Raw genomic sequence first — 26,798 nt, 5'->3', positions numbered from 1 at the left:
CATTTGGGCACCTGTTTCTTCAGGTGCACCTTCTGTGGCTCAGTGGATACAGTAGTGGCATGGCCCAGGCTCTGCCCGCATTCTTTTCCCAATAGACTGTGTGGCTTAGGTACACACAGTACCTCTCTGGGCTGCCCTATTTGTTTCTGTAACATGAGGCAATTTGCCTAGATGACCTCTAGGATCCCTTCCAGCTGGGCCTCAGGTTGCTTTATGATCCAAGACTAGTTTCTAAGGAGCTTAAGAAACAATATTATATATATATATATATACGGCTGCAGCATGTGGGATGGGGTTTACACATTTTCTAAAATTCTAGAATCTTCATGTTAAAAGCAAATACTAGAATATGGCATGCCTTAAAAAATTAAACTAGAAGTTCCAAAAGAATAGACTAGAAAGACTCAAATAATTACATACCAATGTTCATAGCAGTGTTATTTCCAATAGCCAAGAGGTGAAAACAACTCATGTGTCCATTACAGGATAAATGGAAACAAAATGTTATATAGTACAATGAGATATTATTCAGCCTGAAAAAGGAAGGAAATTCTACAACATTAAGAACATTATGCTGAGTGAAATAAGCCCGACAGAAAAAGACAAATACTGTATGATCACATGCATATGAGGTACCTAGAGCAGTCAAATTCATAGAAATTAGAATGCTGGTGCCAGGGCTGGGAGGAAAGGAAATAGGAAGTTAGTGTTTAATGGGAACAGAGCTTCAGTTTGAGAAGATGAAAAAGTTCTGGAGATGGATGGTGGTGATGGTTGCACAACAATGTGAATCTACTTAATTCCATTGAACTATACACTTAAAATTGTTAATTTTATGTTATGTGTATCTTATCACAACAAAACAAAAATATTGTTATATTTATGTGTTAATATTTTAAATTTGGTATACAAAATAATGGTAGTAAAGCACAGTTTGTGCTGGTTTGTAGACCTCTTACTGATATAAATGAAACCAATCACTAAACAATTAATTAAAAAAAATTAAAGTGGGAATTATTAAAAATAATGTTTCTATATTATATTTTAACTCTATCTAAATGTACATTTATTCACTGATCTTTGGGTCTTTTTCTCTGTGTATAGGTTTGCTGAGTAGAGTTTAGCATGGTGTCTCTTGCACAAACCACACGCAAGGCATATCATTTACAAATTCTAGTTTCAGAGTTTTTAACATGGCATGAGATCTTAGAGACAGTTGTGAATAAAAACAAATGCAGAATTATTTTAGATTTTTATGACTCTTCTTCATTCTCAGTTCTCTTATAATTGCACTAGAGGCCTGGTGCACAAATTTGTGCATGGGTGGGGTCCGTTAGCATGGCCTGCGGAAATTGGGCCAAAATCGGCAGTCCAATGCCACCTACTGCTCCCACTCATCCCGGCCCCACCGTGCCTGTTGCGGGCTTGCACCCAGTCAGTCCTGATCAGGAGATGCTTGTGCTGCCACAGCAGTGCTCGCCAGCCATGAGCCCTGCGTCTGGCACTCCGCCCCAAGGCGGGTTGGGGGGGAGGCCAGGACGCGATTGGCCCTCTGTGTGGGCGGTGGGACGCCCTTGCTGGCCTGGAATCCAGATCCGTCCTGCTGATGTTTGCGCTGGTTATTGGGAGCCACCTGGTGGCCGATATTGTTTCTTCGTTGCGGAGTGTCTAGGGAGGGGAAGTGGCCATGGTGCCCGAAGTCGATTTCCAGGGGGCCAGCAGCACTGTTGGGATCATGCTGGCGGCACTGATCCGTTGGTGCCTGGCCCATTCTCCAGAGATTGGACCTGCAGGACTATTGAGGGAGTGAGTCGCTGCTGCTGGGCTCGTAGGCCACTGGGACAGGTCAGTCAGCTGAGTAGCACTCCCACTGTGGGAGTGCACTGACCACCAGGGGGCAGCTCTAGCATTGAGCATCTGCCCCCTGGTGGTCCGTGCACGTCATAGCGACTAGTTGTTCAGTCGTTCTGTCGCTTAGGTTTTTATATATATAGATTGCCTCACATATTCCATATCTCTGTATCTAAATAACTATCAGTCTATGTAAATATTTTTAAATAACTAATCTTCATAAAGTTTTCTCAAAAGCATTCAATGCACTTTGCTACGGAAACAAAATAACAATTATAACCAACCTAAACAGGCTTGGGGACAAACACAATTCCCAGTGCATAAACGCAGAACTCAATGAACAGGGAGCAGGATGTGCAATACACGGTAAAATGAGTGAAAAGGTAAGCCATAACGGGGAGAAGATGTTTGTGAAAATAAACTGACAAAAGACTAGGATGTCAAATATGCAAAGAATTTAGCAAAATCAGTAAGAAAAGGAAATAACCCAATAGAAAAGGGGGCTTAACAACTGGACAGGTGTAAATCCAAATGGCTAATAATAAAAAGAAGTTCAACTTTTTAAAAAAAAACATATTTTATTGATTTTTTACAGAGAGGAAGAAAGAGGGATAGAGAGTCAGAAACATCAATGAGAGAGAAACATCTATCAGCTGCCTCCTGCACACCCCCTACTGGGGATGTGCCCGCAACCAAGGTACATGCCCTTGACTGGAATTGAACCTGGGACCCTTCAGTCCGCAGGCCAACACTGAGCCAAACCAGTTAGGGCAGTAGTTGGCAAACTGCGGCTCGTGAGCCACATGCAGCTCTTTGGCCCCTTGAGTGTGGCCACGAAGTTTCAATCGCACTGTACGTGCACACCCGCACGTGGTATTTTGTGGAAGAGCCACACTCAAGAGGCCACAGTTTGCCAACCACTGGGTTAGGGAAAGAAGTTCAACTTTATTAGTAATCAGGGAAATGCAAACTAAAATCACAGTGAACACGCTATATTCTTCTACTTGTTTATATCTTCCTCTATCTCTATTTTCAATGTCCTATAGTTTTCTGAGTACAAGTCTTTTGCTTCTTTAGTTACGTTTATTCCTAAGTATCTTAATTTTTTTGTTGCAATGGTAAATGGGATTGTTTGTTTAGTTTCTTTTTCTGAGAATTCATTATTGGTATATAAAAATGCCATCAATTTCTGGGTGTTAGTTTTGTACCCTGCTACATTGCCAAATTCATTTATTAAATCTAGTAGTTTTTTGGTGGAGTCTTTAGGCTTTTCTATGTAAAATGTCATGTCACCTTTGAATAATGACAGTCTTACTCTCTCCTTTCCAATTTAGATGCCTTTTGTTTCTTCTCATCTGATCGCTGTGGCTAGGACTTCCAGTACTATGTCTAACAGAAGTGGTGAAATCGGACATCCCTGGCTTGTTCCTGTTCTAAGGGAAAATGGTTTTAATTTTTACCCATTGAGTATGATGTTGGCTATAGGTTTGTTATATGTGGCCTTTATTATGTTGAGGTATGATCCTTCTATTCCCACTTTGCTGAGAGTTTTTATGAAAAATGGATATTGGATTTTTTCAAATGCTTTTCAGCATCCATTGATATGATCATGTGATTTTTGTCTTTCGGATTGTTTATGTGATGTGTCATGTTTATTGGTTTACAAATATTGTACCAGCCTTGCATCCCTGGAATAAATCACACTTGGTAATGGTGTATATTTAGAGAGATATAAACAAATGGAAAAATATACTGTGGTCATGGATTGGAAGAATTAGCATCATTAAAATGTCCATACTACCCAAAGCAACCTATAGATTCAATGCAACCCCTATTAAAATACCAATGGCATACTTCATAGATGTATAACAAATACTCCAAAAATTTAGAGGGAACCAAAAAAAGCCTCAAATAGCTGCAGTATTTTGAGGAAGAAGAGCAAAGTTGGAGTAATCACAACACCAGATATCAAGTTACACTACAAAGCCACTGTAATCAAAACAGCTCGGTACTGGCACAAGAACAAACATATAAATCAATGGAACAGAACAGAGACCCTAGAAATCGACCCAAGCCATTAAGCTCAATTAATATTTAACAAAGGAGGCAAGAGCATACAATGGAGTCAAGAGAGTCTCTTCAATAAATGGTGCTGGGAAAATTGGACAGATACATGCAAAGAAATGAAACTAGACCACCAACTTACACCATACACAAGAATAAACTCAAAATGGATAAAAGACTTAAATGTAAGTCATGAAACCATAAAAATCCTAGAAGAAGAAAATAAACAACTGGGACTACATAAAAATAAAAAGCTTCTGTACAGCAAAAGAAAGCATCAACAAAACGAAAAGGAAGCCCACTGCATGGGAGAACATATTTGGCAATGATTCATCTGATAAAGGGTAAATATCCCAAATATATAGGGAACTCATATAACTTAACAAAAGGAAGACAAACAATTCAATGAAAATTTTGGCAAAGGACTTAAATAGACACTTTCCCAAAGGTGACTATAATTGGTTAAGAGATATTAAAAAAATGCTCAAAGTCACTGATCATCAGAGAGATGCAAATTAAAATGACAATGAGGTATCACCTCACACCTGTCAGAATGGCCACCATCAACAAATCAACAAATGACAAGTGCTGGTGAGGATGTGAAGAAAAGGGAATACACTGCTGGTGAGAATACAGACTGGTACAGCCACTATGGAAAACAATATGGAGTTTCCTCAAAAAATTAAATATGGAACTGCCATATGACCCAGTGATCCCATTTCTAGGAATATGTCCTAAGAAATCAGAAACATCTATCAGAAAGAAAATATGCACCTCTATGTTCATAGCAGTGCAATTTACAATAGCTAAGATCTGGAACAGCCCACGTGCCCATCAGTAGATGAGTGGATAAAATAACTGGCACAGCCTTAGCTGGTTTTGCTCAGTGGATAGATCATCTGCCTGTGGACTGAAGGGTCCTAGGTTCGATTCCAGTTGGGGCCACATGCCCGGGTTACAGGCTCGATCCCCATAGGGGGCATGCAGGAGGCAGCCAATCATGATTCTCTCTCATCATTGATGTTTCTATCTCTCTCTCCCTTTCCCTTTCTCTCTGAAATCAATAAAAATATATTAAAAGAAATTTGTGGCACATCTATGCCATGGAATACTATGCAACAGTAAAAAGAAGGATCTCTTACCCTTTGAGACAGCATGGAGGGACCTGGAGAGTATTATGCCAAGTGAAATAAGCCAGTCAGAGAAAGACAAGTATCACATGATCTCACTCATATGTGGAATCTAATGAACAAAATAAACTAAAGAACAAAATAGATCCAGAGACATAGAAGCATGGAACAGACTGTAGCATCTCAGAGGGAAGGCGGGGGAGGGTGGGTGGCTGGGAAAAGATCAACCAAAGAATTTATATGTATATATGCATAATCCATGGACACAGACAATAGGGTGGTAAAGGCCTGGGGCAGAGGAGTAGTAGTAAGGACAGGATAGAAGAGGTCAAAGGGGGACACACATAATACTTTCAACAATAAAAATAAAAAAAAAAGACACCCCACAATGAAATACCATTATATAAGATAGGTGAAAACTAAAAATTCTGAAAATAGTATTGGGCAGCAAGCATTTGGAGCAGGTGGAAGTTGTATACTCTTATTATCTATCTGGAAAGAGGCTTGCATTACCTAGTATGACTGAAGATACACACACTCTGTGGTCCAAAAATCCAGTCTTAGGTGCATACCCAGAGAAACTTAAGCAAATGTACAGCAAGATACACTACATAGAAGAAGCTCATGGCAGCCTTGTCAACCTCATTTGCATTGGGAAACAATCCAAATAGTCACCACCTCTAGAACAGATACATAAATTGGTCAGACAATGAAATACTATATATAACAATGAACATGCTCAGTCTTATGTCTGCACAGAATATGAATAAATCTTCAGAACATAATATTGAGCAACAGAAGCAAGACAGAGAATACAATGTGATCACACTTATTTAAGGTTAAAATCAGGTAAAACAAAACTCTGATATATTGTTTGGTGATATATATATATATAGGTGGCTACCTTTGGGTGTGTTAGGGTTGAATGTTTGTGTTTCCCCCAAAATGTATGTTGAAGCTTTACCCTGCAATGTGATAGTATTAAGAGGTGGGGTCTTTGAGAGGTGATTAGATTTTGGTGAGGTTATGAGGATAGAGCTCTCATAATCCTACATAATAAAAGCCTAATATGTCAAGTGTCCAGTCATTCAACCAATCAAAGTGTAATATGCTAATGATATTCTAAGGCCGCTCAACTGCTTGCTATGACATGCACTGACCACCACGGAACAGTTGACTGGTTGACCAGTCACTATGACTTGCACTGACCACCAGGGGGCAGACACTCTGACCGGTAGGTTAGCTTGCTGCTGGGGTCCTGCCGATCTGATCTGAGCGAGACAAGCCGGACTGGCCCTGGGGCTCTCCCGCGGCCCCTCCCTGGCTGGCCAACCTCCCATGTCCCTCCCCCGCCTCGATCATGCACTGATGGGGTCCCTTGGCTTGGCCTGCACCCTCTGACAATCTGGGACCCCTGGGAGAATGTCAGAGAGCCGATTTTAGCCTGATCCCAAAGGCCAGGCCGAGAGTGCACGAATTCGTGCACTGGGCCTCTAGTAGGTTTTATAAGAAGAGACACCAGTGACCTTGCTTTGCCTTGTGAAAAGGCAGCTGTCTGCAAGCCAGGAAAGAGGCTCTCATTAGAACTCAATCATGCTGGTACCCTAATCTCAGACTTTCAGTTTCCAGAACTGTGAGAAATAAATGTGTGCTGTTTAAGCCACCCAATCTATGGTATTTTGTTATAGCAGTCCCTATAGACTAATACAGGGAGGCTAGGGTATGTTTACAATTGAGAGGGACACAAGGAAAATTACTGGTTACTGGCAATCAGCCCTCAAGGAGGGTTACAGAGTTCACTTTCTGATTATTCATTAAGCAATATGTGTATGTTTTATTCATGTAAATGTATGTACATTTCAATACAATAATTCACACTAAAAATGAAAAAAGAAGAAATATGTGGGTGTGCAAGCAAATAGCTCTCTTGTTGCCCAGACTCCGAAGCATTGTGGCAGGTTTTATGAGGGACAGGGGAGTGGTGGTTAATGTAGCAACACAGTTAAGTGAAGCTGGGGTGGAGGAGATGAGTAGAGCCTCTGAAAAAAACATGGTAAAAATTAAATGCTGGCCCTGGCCGATTTGGCTCAATGGATAGAGCATCGGCCTGCAGACTGAAGGGTCCCAGGTTCGATTCCTGTCAAGGGCATGTACCTTGGTTGCGGGCACAACCCCAATAGGGAATGTGCAGGAGGCAGCTGATTGATGTTTCTCTCTCATCGATGTTTCTGGCTCTCTATCCTTCTCCCTTCCTCTCTGTAAAAAATCAATAAAATATATTTGAAAAATGAAATGCTGATATATTCAGGTTGAGAATAGAGGTTCTGAGAGGTTATAGTAACACTTTCTTTTCATTTTACATTATTTATCACCTAATCCACAATATGACAAATCTAATGCATTTTCCTCTTCTTGGTGACACTTCCATTCAGTTTCTTCTCTGGCCCAGTCTTTGTATTTGGGAGAAAATGAGCATTTTCTGGGTATTTGGAGATATAATTGGGTAAAGGCAGAGAAAAATTACATTCAGAAATAATCTTTACACAATATTTAAAGCATAATAAAAGGATGTAATTTCACAATATCCACAAAACAAAAATGATCCCCTAGAAAAATGATCCCATAGAACCTTACAAACTCCTATAGAAACATGTACTTTTTGCAATAGAGTTTGAAATTATAGGATGGAGGAACCCTGCAGTGGAGTGTGGAGGTGGGGGGAGAAAGGGATGTTGAATAATTCTGACTTTAATAACACATTTTTAATAACTCTATAGTAGCTTTGTTAAATCTCGGAGATGTTGACTCAGAAATCTGATGACTGAGATTCTGTGAGAACAGAAACTGCTGTCTCCTCCACTCCCTTCCCCCAGCATCCAAGCACAACTCGCTTTCATTTCCTTTGTATTTAATGCGTGCTTGTTAAATTAGATTCTTGAAAGCATCCAAATGGCGGTCAAAGAGCTTTAGGAGTTCAGAAGAATGAAACTATCTAAGGGATTATTTCTAACTGGGAAATGGGAGAAGACTTCATTACAGGGAAGGAAGCTGAGCTAAGTCTTGAATAAACCAGGGTTGTGGGTGAGATTGGATTTGAGAGAGAAGGTTGCAAAGGCACAGGTAACAAGGACAAAGCATATTTGGAGAATGGGGTAATGTTTGTTTGGCTGAGTCTGTAGAAAATTGGCGGGAGAGAATTAAATTGAGGTGGAATTGAGGAGGTTTGTGCTAGAACTAGAGGCAGTGCACTCTGCTTCACAGGCAATGAGGAAAATGAATATTTTTGAAACAGGTGCTTCTGGGGCAAAGGTTGCTGTAATGGCAGGATTGGTAAATGATTGGCTGGAGCCTAGGGAATGAGTTAGGGGGCTAGTATACAGTGGCCTTAGGCAGGAGGTGAAAAGGATCAGGCAGACAGGGCTGGTAGAGCAAATGAAAAGTAAGGAATAACTGATGCTCGAAGAAAAAAGTTTTAGCTACCAAACGTATTGAGGGATACAGGTGGGAACAGAGATGGCCAAGGTTTTCGTGACCTAGTGACAAGGAGTATGAAGATATCATTAATGGAAAAAGAAGCTGGTGTGTGGGGGCAGATATTGAGCTGTTTTTCACTTGCTAGGTTTGAGGTGCTACTGGGGCATCTATGAGGAAACATCGGACTGGAGCAACAGATTTAGTAGACAGGGGCCTGGAAGTGAGCCCTGGATGTGAATTACAACAGAGGGAAGAATGTGGAACAAGAAAAGAAGATAGGATTTTTTAAACAGAAGGAAAAAGAAGATATCGTAATCTAAAATCAAAGGATAATATACATTTTTGTCATTTTGTAGCTGAAGAAATTATTTGGCTTTTAGCTCTTTCCACTCAACCCTGATATTCCAATAGTCAGAGCAAATTATGCTTCCAGATTGGCCCAGTCCTGGGTTCTGTGAGGAAACCCATTATTTTGGTTTTAAGTGGTTCTAAAAAGTTTACTTGCTTAAATAGGCCTCTGATATACCATTTGTCTTTGTGTAGCTAAATCTTGTAAAAAATGGGGGGAAAATCATTGTGAACAATGAATGCCTATAACTATATGAGAAAAAAAGTCAGTCACTCTGTTAAGCATTTTGTAGGCATTATTTCATTTAATCTTTAATCTGCTTGACCAGATATTAACATCTTTCCATTTAAGAGAAAGAACTTATGCTCAGATCAAGTAGGCTCTCAAAGCTAGTAAGGAGCAGTGAGTTGGAGTTCAAACAAGTTAACCCCAAAGCCTTAGATTTTAACTACTACATTATTCTGAGAGAAAAATAAAAGAAGCAGGAATGAGAGTATAGATCTAAGAAATATGAAAGTGAGGGAACTTTCAAGAAGATTAGTTGAAAATGTTCATAACCAAAGATGCCTCGACCTGGCAGTAGGAGAGGTCTCTCAGTCCATGAAACCAGTAGAAGGTCTTTATATCCTGGACAGTAAAGGAGAGTTTAGGGTCTCCTAGATCTAGTGATGCTTTGATCCAATCTCCCCACCTAAAGATTTGCAGAAGCCATCTTTAATAAGAAGATTTAAGGCATTTGAGAATCATGGTATCTAAAACAAATCCTTAGGAGAGTGATGTTAACACAGACAGAATAAAAGTTTTCTACTATCATTTCCTGACCACCCTCCCCCACCGCCACATCCCAACCCCACCAACAGAACATTGGTTTTGAAATCACTTATGGATGAAAATACCTTTGTGTGAGTCCAGGAGTCCAATGGATAAGTTCCAGCACACTCTCATAGGGGGAAAAAAATCCAAGATTGGATGCAATGAAGAGGCTAAAAGAACAGTTTCACTTTACCTATAGGTGGCACATCTAGATGCTAAGAGAGACCCCTTTGGCATACATTTCTCCCTTGAGGGAAAGTGACAATGTGTGAGTGAGTACTCAACTTCCCCAGCTGTACAGTATGCTGCCCAAGAAGTTCACTTTTTTCTGGTCCTACCTAGCATACTCAAAGGATTTGCACAGCTGAGGGGTTAAAAGAGGCTGGGATATAGCATCTAGGGCTCAGGACTCATCAAAAAGATTCTATTAACTACTTTAGAGTTCATCTTACTAAATACTTCACAGACTCAATCAGGAAACCCACACACAAGCCACTGGGGGCACCTCAACTGTGATCCTGGCCCATGAGCCCTTACAGTGAACTTCAACCCCTTCCCCCCACTACCCCCTACATGGCCAGATCCTGGCACATGCTTCTGTGGGTGGTGAAGGCAATGCTTTGCATATGGCTGCAGCATTGGGAGAAAGCTTACAAATGAGCATTTTAGGGCACTAGTCTAAGAAGAGAAACCCAGGAGGATCTCAACCCCCCCGCCTGAGCTTGAGGATTGAAAGAAGGCACACGATCTTAAGAATTCCCCTCCAAGAGGGAACACAAAGTGTGAAGTGGATGTATGCATAGAAAAGGTCCAAGAAAGCCTCAAAATTTCTGACTTGATGGACTTGGTGAAGGTGTTTCTCTCCCAAATCAGTAAGTAAAGACTGGAGGAGGTGATAGCTTCTTCAAATGCAAAGACAGCAATGCAAGGCTTCAAGGACTATGAAAAATCAAAGAAACACGATACCACCAAAGGAACATAATAGTTTCCTAGTAACCCACCCCAAGAAATGGAGATCTATGGAACTCTCGGAGAAAGAATTCAAAATAATTGTTTAAGGAAACTCAATAAGCTACAAGAGAATACAGACAACTCAATGAAATCAGAAAAAGCAATACATAAACAAAACAAGAGCTTCAGCCCTAGCTAGTGTGCCTCAATTGGTTGGGCATTATCCTATGCAACAAAAGGTGCTAGTGTGATTCCTGGTCAGGGCATATGCTCCAGGTTCGGGTTCTATCCCTGGTAGGGGGCATGCAGGAGGTAGCCAATCCATGTTTCGCTCTCACATCCATGTTTCTTTTTCTCCCTCTCTCTTTAAAAATCAAAAATAAAATTCTTTTTTTTTGTATACCCAAGAGGTTCAAAAGAAAGATAGAAATCATAAAAAAGCCAGGAAGAAAATTTGGAACTTAAGAATATAGTGAATAAAATAAAATAAAATAAAATAACACACACACACACACAAACACACACACACACACACACACACACGCACTAATATCAAACTTGACCAAGCAGAGCTTTTTGAATTACTCATAAAAGAGAAAGAATGAAAAAGAGTGAAGAAAGCCTTTGTGATTTATGAAACACCATCAAGTGCAAGAATAGATGTATTATGAGAGTCCCAGAAAGAGGAGAAGGAACAAGAAAGGAAGGAAGAATAGAGGGGCAAGGAAGGAAGGATGGATGGATGAATGGAGAGAGGGAGAGAGGGAGAGAGGAAAGGAGGGAGGGACAGTGAGAGGGAGGGAGAACAAGCTTATTTAAAGGAATAATGACTAAAAACTTTCCAAATCTTGGGAGAGAGATAGACATCCAGGTTCATGAAGCTCATAAGTTCCAAACAGATTCAATCACAAAGGATTTCACTGAGACACATTATAATAAGGCAAAAAAAATCAAAGACAAAAAAATTTTTCAAATCAACAAGAGAAAAAAAATCATAGCATACAAGGGGACCCTCATAAGGCTATCCGTGGATTTCTCAGCTGAAAACTTGCAGGCCTGGAGTGAGTGAGATGATATATTCAAAGTGCTAAAAGAAAAATACCAACAAATAATAAAAATTACCAACAAATAATACTTTACCTGAGAAAGCTGTCCTTCAGAAATGAAGGTGATATAAAGGCTCCCGAACAAACAATAGCTGAGAAAATTCGTCAGCTCCAGACCTGCACTGCAAAAAACACTAAAAGGAGTTTTTCAAGCAGAAATGAAAGGACACTAAAATGTAACATGGAAACATTTAAAAATACATAATGATAAAAGTGTATAGCCTGGCTGGCATGGCTTGTGGTTGAGCATCAACTTATGAAACATGGTTTGATTTCCAGTCAGCGCACATGTCTGGGTTGCAGGCTTGCTCCCCAGTAGGGGGCATGCAGGGAGGCAGCCAATCAATGATTTTCTCTCATCATTGATGTTTCTATCTCTCTCTCCCTCTCCCTTCCTCTCTGAAATCAATAAAAATATTTTTTTAAAAAGTAAGTGTATAGTCAAATTCAGAACATTCTAATACTATGGTAGTGATGTATGAATCATTTAACTCTAGTATAGTTTAAAAGAAAGTATTAAAAAACCCATAAGTATAGTAATTTGTTAATAGATGTACAACATAAAAATATGTAAATTGTGACATCAAAAACATAAAATGGGAGGCGAGTAAAAGGGTAGAGTTTTTGTATGCAATGAAAATTGCTATATCAGCTTAAAATAGACAGTTACAATTATAAGACCTTCAGTGTCATTCTCATGGTAATTGCAAAGCAAAAACCTACAGTAGATACACAAAAGATAAAGGGAGAGCTAGCTAAGCATACCACTATGTTAAATAATCAAGTCACAAAGGATGACAGCAAAGAGAAAATGAAAAGAATGAAGAAACAGCCAGAAAACAATTAACAAGATGGCAATGGTAAGTCTTCACCTATTAATAATTACTTTAAATGTAAATGTATTAAATTCTCCAATCAACATTTGTATAGTGGCTGAATGGATAAAAAACAAGACCCAACTATATGCTGCCTATGAGAGACTCATTTTAGCTTTAAGGAAACACTGAGGCTGAAGGTGAGGATACAGAATAGACATTCCACCATGCAAATGAAAATCAACATTGAGCAGGGGTATAATACTTATATCAGACAAAATAGACTTTAAATAAAAAACTGGGCTGTGACGTCACCAGCTGAGAGGCGTTCCGCTCCGCCTTGCCTTGCCGCCTTGTGTCCCGCAGGTCCTCGCGGGGAAGTGCTGTGGCGCTCGGTGACTGGCGACCCGCGGACCACGTACCGGTGCGGGAGCCCTGCGCAGGCAGCCGCGGGGCTGCAAATCCTACAGGTATTTTTGTCATCAATTTAAGAATTGTAATTCTGGGAACCAAGATGGCGGCGATATAGGCAGACGTGTCCCAGGTCGTGTCCCGGAGCAAATGGAGCGAGCAGCTGAAGCTAGTAACACTCACACCGAATTGGCGAAATTGCTCAGCTGGTGAGAGGGTTTGCAGCCGGGAAGAGCAGAACTCCCCTGGAAAGGTAAAAAAAACCAGGGATTTGGGCAGGAAAGTTTGCCAGACCTCTGAGCCCAGAGAGTCGGAGGGAGACCGCGTGGCAGACAGCCGCGTCCCCTGGGACAGGCACAGCCCCTGACGGGGGAAAGGAGAACCGCGGGATTCCTGGCGCTGCCAGGGAAATTGAGAGCTGGGTTCTGTGACCGCGGAGGACTGAGCCTAAAGGGGGCAGCCTGAAGAGCTGACCTGATCATGCAGTCCCGGTAAGAGAAGAAGCTTACAGGAACCAAGCCTTCCCCGTTTCCGCGGCCGGCATTTGTTTGTTTTCACTGAATCCTGTTCATGGGACATTTCGGATACAGACACTCACCTGTGCTGAAGAGAGGGAGAGTGTGCTGAGGAGTGGAATCTGGGGAGAGACTGGGGAAAGAGGGGGAGCTGGGAGAGGTGGTAGTGAATTGAGTGCTGAGACACCCCTGAGCCCAGGACTGGGGCAGCCACCCGCTCCTGAGAGTGAGTCTCCTCCCCCCAGCCCCCAGGCAAGGAGCACAGCCACACCCAGATTCCACCCTGTAGGAGATCAAGGATTAAGATAACCTGATCAGTCCCTGGGAGTTAACAGGGTCTGGCCTATAGGGGGATTTTCAATCCCAGCAACAACATAGCGCCGGTAACTAACTATTATGCAGTCAGCTCTGGGCAGTGAACTTCCACTGGACAGAGAGGCCCTATAGCCTCAGAGGCCAACCCCAGAACACTGCCACCCAGAGGCTGACCCACAAACTGATTCTTTGCTAAACACAAAATAAGGCAGTCTGGGAAATAAATGCGGCATGCTTTAAAATAAGGACTGTGGTTTACAACACAGAGGAACAGTATATCGCAGGGAAACTCAACACTCTCCTGAATACCTGGAAGGTCTAAGGCGAGCCACACTGAAGAATAGAAGAAACGAAGGACCTCCACTACTGCAATTTTTTTTTTCTTTTTTCACTTTTTAACTAAGAAACCATTTTTTTTTCTGTTCTTTTTTTTTCTTTTTTCTTTTTTTCTTTCTTTTCTTCTTTTTCCATCACCTGATTTTACCCTTTTAATTACTACCTTCTTATTTTTAACCAGTATTATTACTGCTACCATTTTACCATTTTTTAAAGTGCCATTTTATTTTTTCTTTATTTTATTTTGGGATTAGTGTTCTCCATTCTATTTTCATCGTTATACTATTGGTTGTTTCTAGTTTGCATTCATATCCAGGGAGCTGTTGCTGGAATTTGTTGGGATTAATGGCTGTTCTATAGGAGTATTCTCCTCATATAAAAAGTCTCTTCCCTCTTCCACTTCATTCTCTCTTTTCGCTCTTTTTTTTTTTTCTTTTTTCCTCTTTTCTTTTCTCGCTTTTATTTTCCCCCTTCCTTTTTCCCAATTTCATTTTTGCACTCCCTTTTTTTGGTCCCTACTTTTCTTTTCCTTTTTCTCTTTTATCTCTTTCTCTTCCTTCTTCCTTATCCCCTAATTCTCTTAATTCAGGTGGTCACCTTTAATTGGGGTTATTAATATCGTGAATATATTTGTGTATAGTGCCTGGTACGTGGTGCCTTGTTGTGTTGTATTTTGTGCCTTTAAATCAACGCAGCAGATCCAAGCAACAGCAATCTCCTGAGCACCTCATCCTCTGCTGAGGAACAGCAGCTGTACGTGAAACCTTGCCCCACCAGCCGGAAGAGCCACCACAGCTGTGAACAGCACCCACCAGAGGAGCTGCTGACAACTGAAGAGCAGCTGCTACCGCAACCGCCCGAAGAGCAACCACAGACCAAGGAGTCACTGCCACCAAGGGAGCAACCACTGAACAACTCAACGTCTAGATATGTCAGTGAGATCAAACATGGGTAGACAAAGAAACCCCCAAAGGAAAGAGAAGGAGGACTCTCCAGAAAAGCAGCTAAGTAATACAGAGGCATGCAACATGACAGATAAAGAATTCAGAATAAGGATCCTAGAGTGCATAAACCGGATGGAGGAAAAAATCGACAACCTCTGCAAGAAGCAAGAAGAAACAGATGAAAAAATCGATAACATATGGAAGAAGCTAGAAGAAACAGATGAAAAAATCGATAACATATGGAAGAAGCTAGAAGAAACAGATGAAAAAATCAACAACCTAAGTAAGACCCAAGAAGAAATGAAGAGTGATATAGCTGCAATGAAAAACTCCATTGAAAGTATCAACAGTAGACTAGGAGAAGCGGAGGACCGAATTAGTGAATTAGAAGACAAGGAAGCAAAACACACCCAAAATGTACTGCAATTGGAGAAAAAAATTAAAAGACAGGAGGAGAGCCTAAGGGAGCTTTGGGACAACATGAAACGAAACAACATACGAATAATAGGAGTACCAGAACAACAGAAGGATGAACAAGGATTAGAAAACCTACTCGAAGAAATAATATCAGAAAACTTTCCTGAGGTGGGGAAGAAAAAAGTCACACAAGCCCAGAGCGTCCCAAACAAGGTGAACCTGAAAAGACCCACACCAAGACACATCATAATCACCATGGCAAATGTTCAGGACAAGAGAGAGACGGAAAGTTACATACAAGGGATCTCCCATTAGATTGTCAAATGACTTCTCAACAGAAACACATCAGGCCAGAAAAGAATGGACTGAAATTTACAAAGTGATGCAAAGCAAAGGACTGAATCCAAGAATACTCTATCCAGCAAGGCTATCATTCAAACTTGAAGGGGAAATAAGAAGCTTCACAGACAAAAAAAGACTAAGGGAGTTTGTCACCACCAAGCCAGCAATGCAAGGAATGCTAAAGGGACTGGTATAAAAATAAGAAATAAAAAGCTCAGAAAGAAAACAGCCACACAAAAAAAGAAATGGCTACAAACAAGTACCTTTCAATAATAACTTTAAACGTAAATGGACTAAATGCTCCAACCAAAAGACATCGAGTGGCTGAATGGATAAAAAAACATGACCCATACATCTGCTGTCTACAAGAAACCCACCTCATTAGAAGGGACTCACACAGACTGAAAGTGAAAGGATGGAAAAATATCTTTCAGGCAAATGGAAAGGAAAAGAAAGCTGGGGTAGCAATACTTATATCGGACAAAATAGACCTCAAAGTGGAAGGCCTTAACAAGAGATAAGGAAGGCCACTTCATAATACTAAAGGGATCAATACAACAAGAAGATATAACCCTGGTAAACATATATGCACCCAATGTAGGAGCACCCAAATTCATAAAAAAACTCCTGGAAAATATCAAAGGAGAGATCGACAACAATACAATCATAGTAGGGGACTTTAATACACCATTGACAGCACTGGATAAGTCCTATAGACAAACAACCAGCAAAGATACAGCAATCCTAAATGACTCACTAGATCAGATGGACTTAATAGACATCTTCAGAACACTTCACCCCAAAGCCAGAGAATATACGTTCTTCTCAGGTGCTCATGGGACATATTCAAAAATAGACCACATATTGGGTCACAAGCAAAGTATCCCCAAATTCAAGAAGATTGAAATCATAAAAAGCGTCTTCGCAGACCACGATGGCATAATATTAGAAATAAACTACAATAAAAACAACCCCAAATACTCAAACACCTGGAAGCTGAATAGCATGCTATTAAATATTGATTGGGTTACCAATGAGATCAAAGAAGAAATTAAAAACATCCTGGAAACTAATGACAATGAAAACACAACAATCCAAAACCTATGGGACACATTGAAAGCAGTCCTGAGAGGGAAGTTTATAGCTCTACAGGCCTATCTCAAAAAACAAGAAAAAATGGTAGTAAATCATCTAACTCTACAACTCAAAGAATTAGAAAGAGAGCAACAAGAAAACCCCAGAGTGAGCAGAAGGAAGGAGATAATAAAGATTAGAGCAGAAATAAATGACATAGAGACCAAAAAAACAATACAGAAAATCAATGAAACCAAGAGCTGGTTCTTTGAAAGGATAAACAAGATTGATAAACCTCTAGCCAGACTCACCAAGAAGCGGAGAGAGAGGACCCAAATAAATAAAATCAGAAACGATAGAGGCGAAATAACAACAGACCCCACAGAAATACAAATGATTGTTAAAAAATACTATGGACAGCTTTACTCCAACAAACTAGACAACCTGGAGGAAATGCACAAATTCCTAGAAAAATACAGCATTCCAAAACTCAATCAGGAAGAATCTAAAAATCTCAACAGGCCAATAACTATGGAAGAAATTGAAGCAGTCATCAAAAAGCTTCCATCAAACAAAAGCCCAGGACCAGATGGCTTCACAGGGGAGTTTTACCAAACATTCAAGGAAGAACTAAAACCTATCCTCCTCAGACTACTACAAAAAATTCAAGAGGAAGGAACACTTCGAAGCTCATTCTATGAAGCCAGCATCACCCTAATACCAAAACCAAGTAAAGACAACACAATGAAAGAGAATTACAGGCCAATATCCCTCATGAACATAGATGCCAAAATCCTCAACAAAATCTTAGCAAATCGGATCCAGCAGTACATCAGAAAGATCATACACCATGACCAAGTAGGATTTATCCCAGGGATGCAAGGATGGTACAATATCCGCAAATCAATAAACGTGATACATCACATAAACAAATTGAAAGAAAAAAACCACATGGTCATATCAATTGATGCAGAAAAAGCATTTGACAAAATTCAACACCCATTTTTGATAAAAACTCTCAGCAAGGTGGGAGTAGAAGGATCATACCTCAACATAATAAAAGCCATATATGACAGGCCCACAGCCAACATCATACTCAACGGACAAAAACTAACACCATTTCCCCTAAGAACAGGAACAAGACAGGGATGCCCCCTCTCACCACTCCTGTTCAACATAGTACTGTGCCGGGAGCCGGTCCATCCTTGCTGTTTCAAGGGACCTGGCATATATGGCATACGGCTCTTAATATGTTTGCTCACCTTCTTGGCGCTGTGTTTTAACCAAGGTCACCTCTCCGAGAAAGGTTGAATCCCCAGGTAGGGATTTTCCCCTGAAGTTAGGGAGGGAATAAAACCCCTCAACTAAGTGCCAGGCACGTAATTAATCCCTTTAACTATGAACAATCATGCTTAAACTACATAATCTTTTCTCCCTGGAATGGAGATAAGAAACGCCCTAACCTTTGTAATAGAGATTGATAGGATTGAATCAACTGGTATAAATACAGTTGTAACAAGACAGAAACACTCAGAATTTAGAACAGAATCAAGAAGACAGAACCTACACGGAGCCTAGAGACAGAAGAACTTCGCTGGCGAGAGCATGCCAGAGGATCCTGGACCGGGACTGGCCTCGGAGCCTAGAGACAGAGCCTAGCGGGAGAACATGGCAAGGGATCCTGGACTGAACCTGACTACAGAGATATGGCAGGAGAACCTGACTGGAACCTGGACACTGAACCTGACTGGAGAGCCTGGACAGAACCTGGCTGGAGAACCTAGCGAGGGAACATGGCTACAGAACCTCGCTGGAGATCCGAAGCAGAACCTCTCTGGAGATCCGGGCTGGAGATCCTGGCTAGGCTGCTGATCAACTGAACGCTGTCTCCGTGACATTCCTTCTTCGCCGACTCCGTCCACACCTTTGGGGACCCCTGGACCCGCTGGGGCTGGACCCCGGCAATAGTACTGGACGTGTTAGCCATTGCAATTCGGCAAGAAGAAGAAATAAAAGGCATCCAAATTGGAAAAGAGGAAATAAAACTGTCCTTATTTGCAGACGACATGATATTATACATACAAAACCCTAGAGATTCCATCAAAAAGCTACTAGACTTAATACATGAATTTGTCAATGTAGCAGGATACAAAATTAACCCCAAGAAATCTGAGGCATTTCTATACACCAATAGTGAACTTTCAGAAAGAGAGATTATAAAAACAATCCCGTTTACCATTGCACCGAAAAAACTAAGCTACCTAGGAATAAACTTAACTAAAGAGGTAAAAAACCTCTACTCAGAAAACTACAGGACGTTGAAAAAAGACATAGAGGAAGACATAAACAGATGGAAGAACATACCGTGTTCATGGATTGGTAGAATCAACATCATTAAAATGTCCATACTACCCAAAGCAATCTATAAATTCAACGCACTTCCCATTAAAGTACCAACAGTATACTTCAGAGATCTAGAACGAACTTTCCAAAAATTCATCTGGAATAAAAAAAGACCCCGAATAGCTGCAGCAATCCTGAAAAAGAACAAAGTAGGTGGGATCTCAATACCAGATATCAAGTTGTATTACAAAGCCACTGTTCTCAAAACTGCCTGGTACTGGCACAAGAATAGGCATATAGATCAATGGAATAGAATAGAGAGCCCAGAAATCGGCCCGAACCAATATGCTCAATTAATATTTGACAAAGGAGGCAAGAACATACAATGGAGCCAAGATAGTCACTTCAATAAATGGTGTTGGGAAAATTGGACAGATATATGCAAGAAAATGAAACTAGACCACCAACTTACACCATACACAAAAATAAACTCAAAATGGATAAAGGACTTAAATGTACGACAGGATACCATAAAAATTCTAGAAGAATCCAAAGGCAAGAAAATCTCAGACATATGCCGAAGCAATTTCTTCACTGATACAGCTCCTGGGGCACTTGAAACTAAAGAAAAAATGAACAAATGGGACTACATCAAAATAAAAAGCTTCTGCACAGCAAAAGAAACCCTCAACAAAACAACAAGAAAACCCACTGTGTGGGAAAACATATTTGCCAATGACATATCTGATAAGGGCCTAATCTCCAAAATTTATAGGGAACTCATACAACTTAACAAAAGGAAGATAAACAATCCAATCAAAAAGTGGGCAAAGGACCTCAATAGACACCTTTCAAAAGAGGACATTCAGAAAGCCAAGAGACATATGAAAACATGCTCAAAGTCACTAATCATCCGAGAGATGCAAATCAAAACAGCAATGAGGTACCATCTCACACCTGTCAGACTGGCTATCATCAACAAATCAACAAACGACAAGTGCTGGAGAGGATGTGGAGAAAAAGGAACACTTGTGCACTGCTGGTGGGAATGCAGACTGGTGCAGCCACTATGGAAGACAGTATGGAGTTTCCTTAAAAAACTGAAAATGGAACTCCCATTTGACCCTGTGATCCCACTTCTAGGAATATATCCCAAGAAACCAGAAACACCAATCAGAAAGGATATATCCACCCCTATGTTCATAGCAGCACAATTCACCATAGCTAAGATCTGGAAACAGCCTAAGTGCCCATCAGTAGATGAATGGATTAGAAAACTGTGGTACATCTACACGATGGAATACTATGCTGCTGTAAAAAGGAAGGAACTCTTACCATTTGCAACGTCATGGATGGAACTGGAGAGCATTATGCTAAGTGAAATAAGCCAGTCAATAAAGGAAAAATACCACATGATCTCACTCATTCATGGACAATAGAGACCATTATAAACTTTTGAACAATAATAGATACAGAGGCAGAGCTGCCTCAAACAGATTGTCAAACTGCAGCGGGAAGGCCGGGGAGGGTTGGGGGGCAGGAGGTAGGGGGGTAAGAGATCAACTAAAGGACTTGTATGCATGCATATAAGCATAACCAATGGACATAAGACACTGGGTGATAGGGGAGGCTAGGGGACTGTCTAGGGCGGGGGGATAAAATGGATACATATGTAATACCCTTTGTAATACTTTAAGCAATTAAAAAAAAAAACAAAAAACTGTAACAAGAAACAAAACATGTTATTATATAATGAACATCTAAATATATTAAGTAAATAATACCTCTAAAGGGAGAAATAGACAACAATGTAATAATAGTATGGGACTTCAATATCCCACTTTCAACAATAAATAGATCATCAAAAAAATCAATAAGGAAACATTGGACTTGAACCATACTTGAGGCTAAATGTACCTAACAGAACATTCAGTCAAACAGTAGCAGAATACATATTTTTCTCAAGTGTGCATGGAACATTCTCTTGGATAGATAATATGTTAAATCTCAAAACAAGTCTCAACAAATTTAAGAGACTGAAATCATATCAAGTATCTTTTCTGACCACAATGGTATGAAATTAGAAATCAATAATAGAAGGAAAGCTAAAAAAATTCAGAAATTAAACACAGTGCTGACCAACCAATGGGTCAAAAATGAAATCAAAGGGGAAATAAAAAAATATATTAAAGCAAACAAAAAATGGAAAAACAATATACCAAAATTTAAGGATGCAGATAAAGCAGTTCTGAGAGGATTTATAGAGATAAATCCTTACATTAAGAATAAACAAATATCTTGAATAAATAATGTTACATTATTCCTCAAGGAATGAGAGAAAGAAGAAAAACTAAGCCAAGAGTTAGCAGAAGGAAGGAAATAACAAAGACCAGAGCAGAAATACGTAAAATAAATGCTGGAAAAATCAATAGAAAAGATCAATGAAACTAAGAGCTGACTTTTTGAAAAGATAAACAAAATTGACAAAACTTTAGCTTGACTAATTAAGGAAAAAGTGGTAAGACACATAAATAAAATTGGAAATGAAAGAGGAGATATTACAAGTGATACAACAGAAATACAAAGAGAAAAATTCCTAGAAACATGCAAACTTCCAAGACTGAACCATGAAGAAGTAGAAAATTGGAACAGACTGAAAATGAGTTAGGAGATTGAATCAGTAATCAAAAATCTCCCAACAAGAAAAGGCCAAGGCCAGATGGTGTCACTGGTGAATTTTATCAAACATTTAAAGAACTAATAACAATTCTCCAAACGTTCCAAAAATTAGAGAAGAGAGAATACTTCCAAACTCATTTTAAGAGGCCAGCGTTACCTTGATTCCAAAGCCAGACAAAGAAGTTACAAGAAAATTACAAGCCAATACACATGATGAAAATAGACGCAAAAATCCTTAACAAAATATTAGCATGCTTAATTCAACAGCACATTAAAGTAATCATACACGCTGATCAACAGGAATTTATCCTTGGGATGCAAGAATGGTTTGACATACACAAGTCAATAAATCTGATTCAATACATCAATAGAATAAAAGATAAAAATCATATGATGATCTCAATAGATGCAGGAAAATCATTTGACAAGATTCAATATCATTTCATGGTAAAAAATGCTCAACAAATTAGGTATAGAGCAGTGGTTCTCAACCTTCCTAATGCCGCAACCCTTTAATACAGTTTCTCATGTTGTGGTGACCCCCAATTTCACTGTTACAAATTGAACATAACTAAAGCATAGTGATTAATCACAAAAACAATATGTAATTATATATGTGTTTTCTGAAGGTCTTAGGCGACCCCTGTGAAAGGGTCATTCGACCCCCAAAGGGGTCGAGACCCACAGGTTGAGAACAGCTGGTATAGAGAAAATGTACCTTAACATCGTAAAGGACCCATATGGAAAGCCCAGGCTCTTTTTCCAAGGCACTCTTATTGGCTTCAAAGTCAGTTTTTTTTTTTTTTTTTTTTTTTTTTTTTTTAATTCTCACCCGAGGATACTTTTCCATTGATTTTTAGAGAGAGTGGCCAGGGAGAAGTGGGTGCATGCTGCTTTGGGTCACCAGCAAAGAAACAGCAATCCTAAATGACTCACTAGATAAGATGGACTTAATTGGCATCTTCAGAACATTCATCCCAAAGCTACAAAATATACATTCTTCTCAAGTGCATATGGGACATTTTCAAAGATAGACCACATATTGCGTCACAGGCAAAGTCTTTCCAAATTCAAGAAGATTGAAATCATATCAAGCATCTTCTCAGACCTCAATGGCATAATACTAGAAATCAACTACAATAAAAAAAATTCAAACACTTGGAGGCTGAATAGCATGCTATTAAACAATGATTGGGTTGCCAAAGAGATTAAAGAAGAAATTAAAAACATCCTGGAAATGAATGATAATGAAAACACAGCAATCCAAAACTTATGGGACACAGTGAAAGCAGTCCTGAGAGGGAAGTTCATAGCATTACAGGCCTACCTCAAAAAATAAGAAAAAATGGTAATAAATTAGAGAGCAAGAAAAGCCCAGAGTAAGCAGAAGGAAGGTGATAATAAAGATCAGAGTGGATATAAATGACACAGAGACCAAAAAACCAAAAACCAAAAACCAAAAACAAAAGATCAATGAAACCAAGAGTTGGTTATTTGAAAGGATAAACAAGATTGATGAACCTTTATCCAGGCTCACCAAGAAATAAAGAGAGAGGACCCAAATAAACAAAATCAGAAATGAAAGAGGTGAAATAACAACAGACCCCACAGAAATATAAAAGATTGTACAAAAATACTATGAACAACTCCACTCCAAAAAACTAAACAACCTAGAGGAAATGGACATATCACAATACCAGATATCAAGCTATATTACAAAGCCTGTGTCCTCAAAACTGCCTGGTACTGGCACAAGAACAGACATACAGATCAATGGAACAGAACAGAGAACCCAGAAATCAACCCAAGCCATTATGCTCAATTAATATTTGACAAAGGAGGTAAGAGCATACAATGGAGTCAAGACAGTCTCTTCAATAAATGATGTTGTAAAAGGTCTTGTATGCATGCATGTAAGCATAACCAATTGACACAGACACTAGAGTGGTGAGGGCATTGGACAGATACATGCAAATAAATGAAACTAGAACACCAACTTACACCATACAGAAAAATAAACTCAAAGTGGATAAAGGATTTAAATGTAAGACAGGAAACCATAAAAATCTTAGAAGAATCCATAGGCAGCAAAATATGAGACAGATGCAGCAATATCTTTACCGATACAGCTCCTAGGGCAGTGATGGTGAACTTATGACACGCGTGTCAGAGGTGACACGTGAACTCATTTTTTGGTTGATTTTTCTTTGTTAAATGGCATTTAAATATATAAAATAAATATAAAAAATATAAATCTTTGTTTTACTATGGTTGCAAATATCAAAAAATTTCTATATGTGACACGGCACCAGAGTTAAGTTAGGGTTTTTCAAAATGCTGGCATGTTGAGCTCAAAAGGTTCGCCATCACTGCCTAGGCTCTAGGGCAATGGAAACTAAAGAGAAAATAAACAAATGGGGTTACATCAAAATAAAAAGCTTCTGCACAGCAAAAGAAACCATTGACAAAACAACAATAAAGCCCACTGCATGGGAGTACATACACTGAGTGGCCAGATTATTATGACTATCTGACGTTTGTAGGCAATTTAGCTATAATTTCGCGCTGAAGTTGCTAGAGGGCCAGACCATTATAAATAGGGAAGCAGGTTGTTTACCACGACAGTAGAAGTGATTTTTTTCTGAAGATATGGGTAAACAACGTGATTTAACAGCCTTTGAATGTGGGATATATATATATTGAGTGGCCAGATTATTATGACCACCTGACATTTGTAGGCAAATTAGCCGTACACTGCATTGTATGGGATATGGAAGCCGAAGGCCTGTCTGAACACCTTTGCTGTCTGCAGTTAACAAGATAAAATGTCTCCAATTCACACAGGAACACAAGGACTGGACAGTTGAGCATTGGAACAAAGTCATGTGGTCCGATGAATCATGTTACCAGTTGCATCATGCAGATGGCAGAGTGAGAATTTGGCAGAAACAGCATAAAAGCATGCACCCCACATGCATGAGTACAACCCTTCAAGCTGGTGGGGGCAGTATTATGGTTTGGGGCATGTTTTCCTGGCATGATTTGGGCCCTTTAATTTATGTGGAACAACATCTGAATAGCACAACATACCTAAGTCTCATTGCTGATCAAGTTCATCCTATCATGCTGATGGCGTATCCCAATGGAGATGGCTTCTTCCAACAAGACAATGAGCCATGCCACGGTGCTCGTATTGTGCAGGAGTGGTTTCAGGAACATGAGGGAGACTTTACCTTGCTTAGGTGGCCCCCACAATCACTAGATCTCAATCCAATTGAGCATTTGTGGGACCAAATTAAAAGAGCCATCAGGCAGCTGGTTCCACAACCATCAAATCTCACAGAACTGGACAGTGCTATTCATCAGGCATGGTGTCAGATTCCTCGCATCACCTTTCAACATCTCGTGGAGTCAGTGCCAAAAAGAATCGCCGCAGTATTGAAGGCAAAAGGTGGCCCAACAAAGTACTGATGGGGTGGTCATAATAATCTAGCCACTCACATTCAAATATATCCCACGTTCAAAGGCTGTTAAATCGTGTTGTTTACTCATATCTTCAGAAAAAAAATCACTTCTACTGTCATGGTAAACAACCTGCTTCCCTATTTATAATGGTCTAGCCCTCTAGCACAGTGGTTCTCAACCTGTGGGTCACGACCCCTTTGGTGGTCGAACGACCCTTTCACAAGGGCGGCCTAAAGACCATCCTGCATATCAGATATTTACATTACAATTCATAACAGTAGCAACATTACAATTATGAAGTAGCAATGAAAATAATCTTATGGTTGGGTCACAACATGAGGAACTGTATTTAAAGGGCCAGAAGGTTGAAAACCACTGCTCTAGCAACTTCAGAGAGAAATTATAGCTAATTTGCCTACAAACGTCAGGTGGTCATAATAATCTGGCCACTCAGTGTATTTGCCAATGTTATATCCCAATAAGGGCCTATTCTCCAAAATATATAGGGAATTCATACATCGTAACAAAAGGAAGATAAACAATCAAATAAAAAAATGGGCAAAGAACCTAAATAGACACTTTTCAAAAGGAGACATACAGAAGGTCAAGAGACATATGAAAATATGCTCAAAGTTACTAATTATCCAAGAGATGCAAATCAAAACTATAATGAGATATCATCTCACTCCTGTCAGAATGACTATTAGCAACAATTCAACAGATGGCAAGTGCTGGTGAGGATGTAGAGAAAAGGAACACTTGTGCACTGCTGGTGGGAATGCAGACTGGTGCAGCCACTGTGGAAAACAGTATGGAGTTGTGGGGAAGCACAGGACTTAGTTGGAATGTCTGTAAGGAGGATTCTCCAAAAGGTTGGGGGCCTCTGAGGGAACCTTGCCGAAGGCGGCAGCCCCTACCTTGACTTTTCCAAACAAGTCTGATGCCCTGGGATGTTTTGCTAGAATCTCAATGTTTAGATTGTAGACATTGCGACCTTGTAGAAGCATATACTTTCTCAAAGATTCCTACCTTGCTAATTGTATCTAGAGGTTAACTTTAGTTCAAGCTGTTATAACAGTAAAAGCCAAAGGAGGCAGGCAAACAAGGCTATTTGGTGGCAATAGCCAAGTAGTTCCTTAGCCCTCTCTTTCAGGGAAATGTGTGTTAGAGCAATCTGTTCATCCATCACTCAGGGTCTGCCAGTCAGCCCTGGCATGGAGCTTCCTCAAAAAATTAAAAATGGAACTCCTATTTGACCCAGTAATCCCACTTCTAGAAATATATCCCAAGAAATCAGAAACACCTATCAGAAAGGATATATGCATCCCTATGTTCATACAGCACAATTTACAATAGCTAAGATTTGGAAACAACCTAAGTGCCCATCAGCAGATGAGTGGATAA

The sequence above is a fragment of the Myotis daubentonii genome, chromosome 3, assembly GCF_963259705.1.
Source record: "Myotis daubentonii chromosome 3, mMyoDau2.1, whole genome shotgun sequence".
NCBI lineage: Eukaryota > Metazoa > Chordata > Mammalia > Chiroptera > Vespertilionidae > Myotis > Myotis daubentonii.
This window is presented reverse-complemented; position numbering follows the sequence as displayed.